Below are 6,347 nucleotides of genomic sequence, written 5' to 3'. Positions count from 1 at the left end.
ATTTTATTAACGAAATATCCAAGTCATGTCTACCTAAATGATTTTTCTCACCTGCTAATGGGTTGAAACCACAGTCTCAAAAATACTGGTAGGAGTTAATAATAAAAGGACGTATTTGCTAAGCACCACTAAATACCAAGCACTGTACATACACTATTTCATTTAACTTTCATAACAATTCGATGAGGTAGGCAATGTTAATAGTTCCATTTTACAGATGAGAAAACAGTCACATAGGAGTTAATTAACATGTCACATGCCGGTGCTAGAATTCATAAGTTAATCACAGTTACAAAGCAGTCAGAATTGGCTCTTCCCCCGAGTGGCCTGAGGTGACATCCAGAGATGGTTCGCTACTCGCTGGACCCAGAAAACCCTACAAAATCATGCAAGTCGAGAGGTTCAAATCTTCGTGTTCACTTTAAGAACATGCATGAAACTGCCCAGGCCATCAAGGGTATGCATATCTGAAAAGCCACCAAGTATCTTAAAGATGTCACCTTGCCGAAGCAGTGTGTGCCATTCCGTCGCTACAATGGTGGAGTTGGTAGATGTGCGCAGACCAAACAGTGGGGCTGGACACAGGGTCAGTGGCTCATGAAGAGTACTGAATTTTTATTGCACATGCTTAAAAATGCGGAGAGTAATGCTGAACTTAAGGGTTTAGACGTAGATTCTCTGGTCATTGAGCACATCCAGGTGAACAAAGCCCCCAAGATGCGACGTAGAACCTACAGGGCTCATGGCCGGATTAATCCATACATGGGCTCTCCCTGCCACATCGAGATGATTCTTACTGAAAAAGAGCAGATTGTTCCTAAACCAGAAGAGGAGGTTGCACAGAAGAAAAAGGTATCCCAGAAGAAATTAAAGAAACAAAAACTTATGGCCTGGGAGTAAATTCTGCATAGAATAAATGCAAATAAAAATTTTTTAAAAAGCAGTCAGAATTGGAAGCCAGACACTGTGGTTGAAATGTCCCTAACTCATAGGTGATTGTCTATACTACCATGCCACCTATCTGTAAAAAGACCTCTTTGATCCCCTTACACACAGTTCTTGTCAAAAGTATATCCCTCTCCCTCACCTCCTTACTCAATTTCCCAGCTCTAGTGCCTGCTGCAGGGGTCATAGCTGGCAGCCTCCCTAACTCTGGCTACAATTCTTCAAGTGACTCTGGTACTGCTAACCAAGTTGATGGGCACAGATGTAGTGAAATCAGATGCGGCTCTAAGACGTAGTCATTATTCTCCAGCAACTTTCATTATCAAGCTTTTTCCTGCAATAACACTCCCATGTCTTTGGGGCCCCGTGAATCACAGGACTTAGGAGATGAGACCCAGCAAATCAAAGTGACTGAATCTTCCTGTTTTGTCTGATTGCACTATGGGCATAAATCCACTGGCCTTCATCATCTTTCTTCATCTTTCTTCATCTTCTTTCATCTTTTCATCTTTTAGTAGTTTTGACAACTACTAAATGAAGATTACAGTAACTACAACTTTCTTAAGCCCTCTTTGCTGATTTCCTTTAGTTTTCATACTTGGTGATTGGACTTCTGTGTGTGTCTTTTTGTTCTCTCTCTCTCTCTCTCTCTCTCTCTCTCCTCTCTGTTTCATATGCTCTCTACTTTCCATCTCTCTGTCTAGATCATAAGCTGCTCAAGGCCCAACCCATCCATCTCATTTCCTGGATGTTCCTCAGCCAGCTGAAGGAAGTGCTCTACATGCAAATTCCCCAGTGCATCTGTGCCTCACTCCATGTACTGAACTCCTATCCCCTACCTTGCACTGTGCTAAGAACTGTGGATACAGAGACCCAAAAAGACAGCCCCTGCCATTAAAGAGCTCAGTGCAACTAATACTCCAGGACACATCAGCAGTGCAGTCTCACGTGTCTTGAACATAAGGAGTCGTTGGCCTCCTATGAGGAAGGAAACCCCCTTCCTCAAGTGGTAACCCCCACTTGGCTTGATAGCACCTCACTAATATAAATTTTCTCTCTTCCAAGACTATCCTATCTTCAAAAAGCCCAATTCTTCTGCTTATCTTGGTTGGATGGGGGAAGGAGGGAAGGTCAAAAGGCACAGTTTAGCAAATATTGGAAAAGTATGTTTGGTGGCTCCTTGGCTGAACCTTTAACACTGTGAAGAGCAGCTGAAATGTGGCCATGAAGAGCATGGACTCAGAACCAGACCACTTGGGTTCTGCTCTCGACCCTGGTACTCACAGTATGGCTTCAGACAAGGGACCTATTAGCTCTGTACTTCAGTTTCCTAATCTACAAACTGCGAGTGATAATAGTACCAGCTTTGCAGGGTTGTGTTTAAATGAGTCAACCCGTGTGAAAGCACTTAGGAACATACCTGGCACATAGTAAGTGATGAATGGCTGCAAGCTTTCATTATTATTAATTTACTTAACACCCATTGCCCATGGTTTTGAGCCTCAGCCAAATTTCCAGGACTATGGGAAATGTCCCATCATGCATGCTATAACATCTGCCTTATCTCATTTTATCCAGCATGGCTGAGGCCGTGAGAAAAGGAGGAGAGTGAGACGAACTTTAAGAGGTCAGACGGGCCTCGTGGGACATGGCAAGAAGTCTGGGTATTATTCCAAATATAATCACAAGTGGTCAGGAGCTTCTGCACAGGAGAGTGACATGATGTCATACGCATTACTCAAGAATCATTCAGCCTGCTACTGGAGCAAGTAAGATCACTTAGAGTGACCAGAGAGACCAGTTAGGAGGCTCTGGCTGTGGGCCAGGCTAGAGATTACATATAAAATATTGAGTACACACAATCACATTCTGGATATTTTTTGAAAGTGTAGCAACTGGATTTGCTGGCAAATGCCATAAACACACACACACACATTTTCTCTTTTGTAGAGTCAGAACAGAAGAGGCACACACTAGACCAAAAGAATATAATATCACTGAATTTTATTTTATTTTTTATTTTATTTTTTTAATATCACTGAATTTTAAGTGAATGCTGATGGTGGCTGTCAGAGTGCAGAATTCTGAAATGGTTTAGACAAGGGGTCCTGAAGAAAGCAGGCTTGTGGGGAATATTCAGGCAAGGGCAGGATCGTGTTCTATAATAATGATGATAGTAACAGCTATAATCTGCAGATCATGAAGTAAGGATCTGATGATGGCTGGCTGGGAAAAGTTACCCCTCATGTGAGAAAATGAAGAATAAGGGGTAAGAGCATAGCGGTTCTCATTATTTCTTAAATATGGAGCCAAAGAATTGGTGAGTCTTCTTACAGTGTAGGAAAGCTAAAATTAGCAGAAAATGCTTGTTTTTAAAGCTGCTTATGCTTTCCTAGCATGGACGCTATCATGCTGCTGCCAGTTCAAGGATTTTCATACTTAGCTATTGCCTTTAGATCTGAAAGGTTCATTCATCAGTCAAGGTTTAATCTCAGCTGTGAGCCAACACCGAAATGAGTATTATATAACATGCTTTGCACACTTTGAAAAGCACATGAGATTCTGGTCTCCAGATTAAAGATGAAGATCCAGGGCTGCCTGTACATTTGAGAGCCCTGAGCAAGGCTAATTATGGCCTAGTTTCACCTGGCCAGAAAGAACATTTTGCTGTATTCAGGATTCTAAGGACAAAGGAGAAGAATAACAAAGAGCCCCAAACTGGCTCTTTGGGCGTCCTGAAATCAGTGTTTTCTTAGAAGGTATTTAACGGACCTGAGCTTAGTAAATGGAATGTGCTGGTACTATGGGAGCAGTTCCTTTGGAAGGGCCATGCTCAAGTCTCCCAGCATTCCATTCACCAAGCTACCAGCAAACATTGGCACAAAGCTAAGGAAGAGTGGAAGAACAACTTGTAGCAGTAGGAAGAGTGTGCTTTTTAAAATGTGTAAAGCTTGCTATATAATAGACATGCTATATAATGAGTCAATAGGCAGTGGCAAACACACTGCCCAGATCCCGCTTCAAGGAAGGACTGGCTGCCCACCTGTGGGAAGTGTGCTCACACATGGCCTCCAGCTGTCAGCTCCTTCAGGGTCTGCCTCAGAAGCAGAGAGCTGCCTTGCCTGAGGTAATGCCTGCAGAGAGCAAAGTGACCTGAAGTGATGCCTTTCTCAAGACTGCCATCATCATCTGGCAACAGCCAAGTGGCCGAGGGCTTGGGAATAAAAAGGTCTGGGCATTTCAGCCTGTCACAGAGTAACTGTGAAGGGTAACACTTGCCCCAGGGCTCCTTGCTATACTGGCCTCTGTTGTAGTTGGACTCCTTCCTCTACTCAAGCGTGCTTCCTTTCACAAGTGTCAGTCCCTAAAAAATATCCTGTCCTCTAAATTCCATCTTAGTGTCTGCTTCCAAGAAACCCAGTGTAAAGAAGCTGGGGCTGGGAGTGGTCCAAGGAAGCAGGTAATAAGATAGGTCTTTGAAGCTGGATCACACACGGCCAGGGCAGTAAGGAGTATCCCCTCACTAGTAATAGGTGAGGCACAAATGGCTCCCACCCCAAAGTAGTGGTCTGGGTGTTAAAACATTCACCAGAACTGAGAGGGTGTTTGTGGCAAGGCAGGCACCAGTGGGCAAGATGTATCAAGCTTTTAAGGAGGAAATAGTCCTTACTTCTGAACCTTGTGAGCGTACAGAAGTGGTCCATCTAAGTAAGAGTAAGTTCTCCGTGTCATCGCCAGGACATAATTCAAAAGTCTCTATCCAAAAGGCAGCAGGCTCTTTCCTTAGTATCCCCCTCTCCCTCTCCTGACAACTAGACCTATAACTAAGGCTAAGTTGTGGCATAACCTAGCTGGGACGGCGGTGTTCCATATGGCAGAGGCAGCATGTACCACAGGACCTTGAGGAATGACACAGGGGGCTAGATTCGGAGGTTGCTTGATAAGGTGAGGGGAATCATAAAATTAAATATGAAGAGTTTGTTGACTTGTGAGTATTCTCCAGAGATACAGGATTCAACACCCTGGGGAGGACCCCAGGAAATGGTGTGAACTCCTTAATAGGATGGCTCCTACAAGCATAGAAAAGATCAAAGATCACCCAGTTGAAATGTTGAAGACTTTTGTTGAAGTTGAAATGCTAGAACTGGTAAGGCAGTCAGTGAATTTGTGTGGAGAAGTGAATCAACATGACACAATGGGTAGACTGTGATAGATACGGGAATGTGCTAACCCGTATTCTTCTCCAAAGAAGGACTTGTGACCCAGTTGTGAGTAGTGCAGTTGGCAGACAGGCTCAACTGTGGAGGAACTGCCTCATTTGAGGTGATACGTCCCATACATGGAGACTGAGGGAGGTAGAGCACAATGCCTAGCCATTTCAGCCTGCCACTGGGCAACTCCAACAGGTAATACTCTCTCCGGAGCTCCCTGCCTGGTTAGCTGAAACTCTGATGAGCCTGAACTGTAATTCCACTTCTTCCTCCCTGCAATCAGTTTTTTCCTTGATCCTTTCACAAGCATTGATCCATAATAAAGGGCTTGCACCCTGAAGTCCATTCTGATGTCTACTTCCACGGAACCAAATCTGTGACTGTGTGGGGGGAGGGCCTATATCCTCAGAGGAATAGCTGAAACATCTGGGGATTTTATGAAAAGAGATAATTTCAGAATGACAGGAGAATTCTTTTTAAATTTATCAAGACTTGTCATAAGGTATCAGATACAGCAGAATCTATTAAACTTATTCTGGGAGCCCCCACAAGGCAAAAACTGAGTAGGTTTAATGGGAGGGCATCCCAGGCAGACTGAATTGGGCTCAATATAAATAGATAACTTTCTAGCATTTTCAATTATATGAAAAATGAAATGGCCTGGACATGAAATCCTGCCCTAAAGAATGTGCAGTAGAAAGTGTATGCATCTCAGGGTGATGGTAACAAAATTTCTTGCACTTATGGTGGGCAGAGGGCACAGACTGGACAACGTCTGACTTCTTTTCCTTCTTGGAGACTCTCTAGGGTCATGACATGGAGGTCAGTTTCTTTTTTTTTTTAATTTTATTTATTTATGATGGTCACAGAGAGAGAGAGAGAGAGAGGCAGAGACACAGGCAGAGGGAGAAGCAGGCTCCATGCACCGGGAGCCTGATGTGGGATTCGATCCCGGGTCTCCAGGATTGTGCCCTGGGCCAAAGGCAGGCGCCAAACCGCTGCGCCACCCAGGGATCCCTGGAGGTCAGTTTCTTTTGTGTCTGTTTTTTGGGGGTACTTTCAAAAATTACAAAGGTAAGTTGTGCCATCTATAAATTTGAAACAATACAGCAGTCAAATATGAAAGTCTTCAATTTCCTCCACCCTTCCAGTCACACTGCCCAGAGGTGACCACTAAGGGTATTTGACATG

The 6,347-nt window shown here is 43.9% G+C and overlaps 1 pseudogene; it reads left to right on the top strand.

Moving 5' to 3' along the window:
• Positions 1-331: 331 nt before the first annotated feature.
• Positions 332-930, top strand: LOC144307883 (large ribosomal subunit protein uL22 pseudogene; annotated as a pseudogene).
• The last annotated feature ends 5,417 nt before the right edge of the window (positions 931-6,347 follow it).

This window comes from Canis aureus, chromosome X (assembly GCF_053574225.1).
Source record: "Canis aureus isolate CA01 chromosome X, VMU_Caureus_v.1.0, whole genome shotgun sequence".
Classification (NCBI taxonomy): domain Eukaryota; kingdom Metazoa; phylum Chordata; class Mammalia; order Carnivora; family Canidae; genus Canis; species Canis aureus.
Note: the sequence above shows the minus strand (reverse complement) of the source record. Positions and strands in the feature narration are given on the sequence as shown.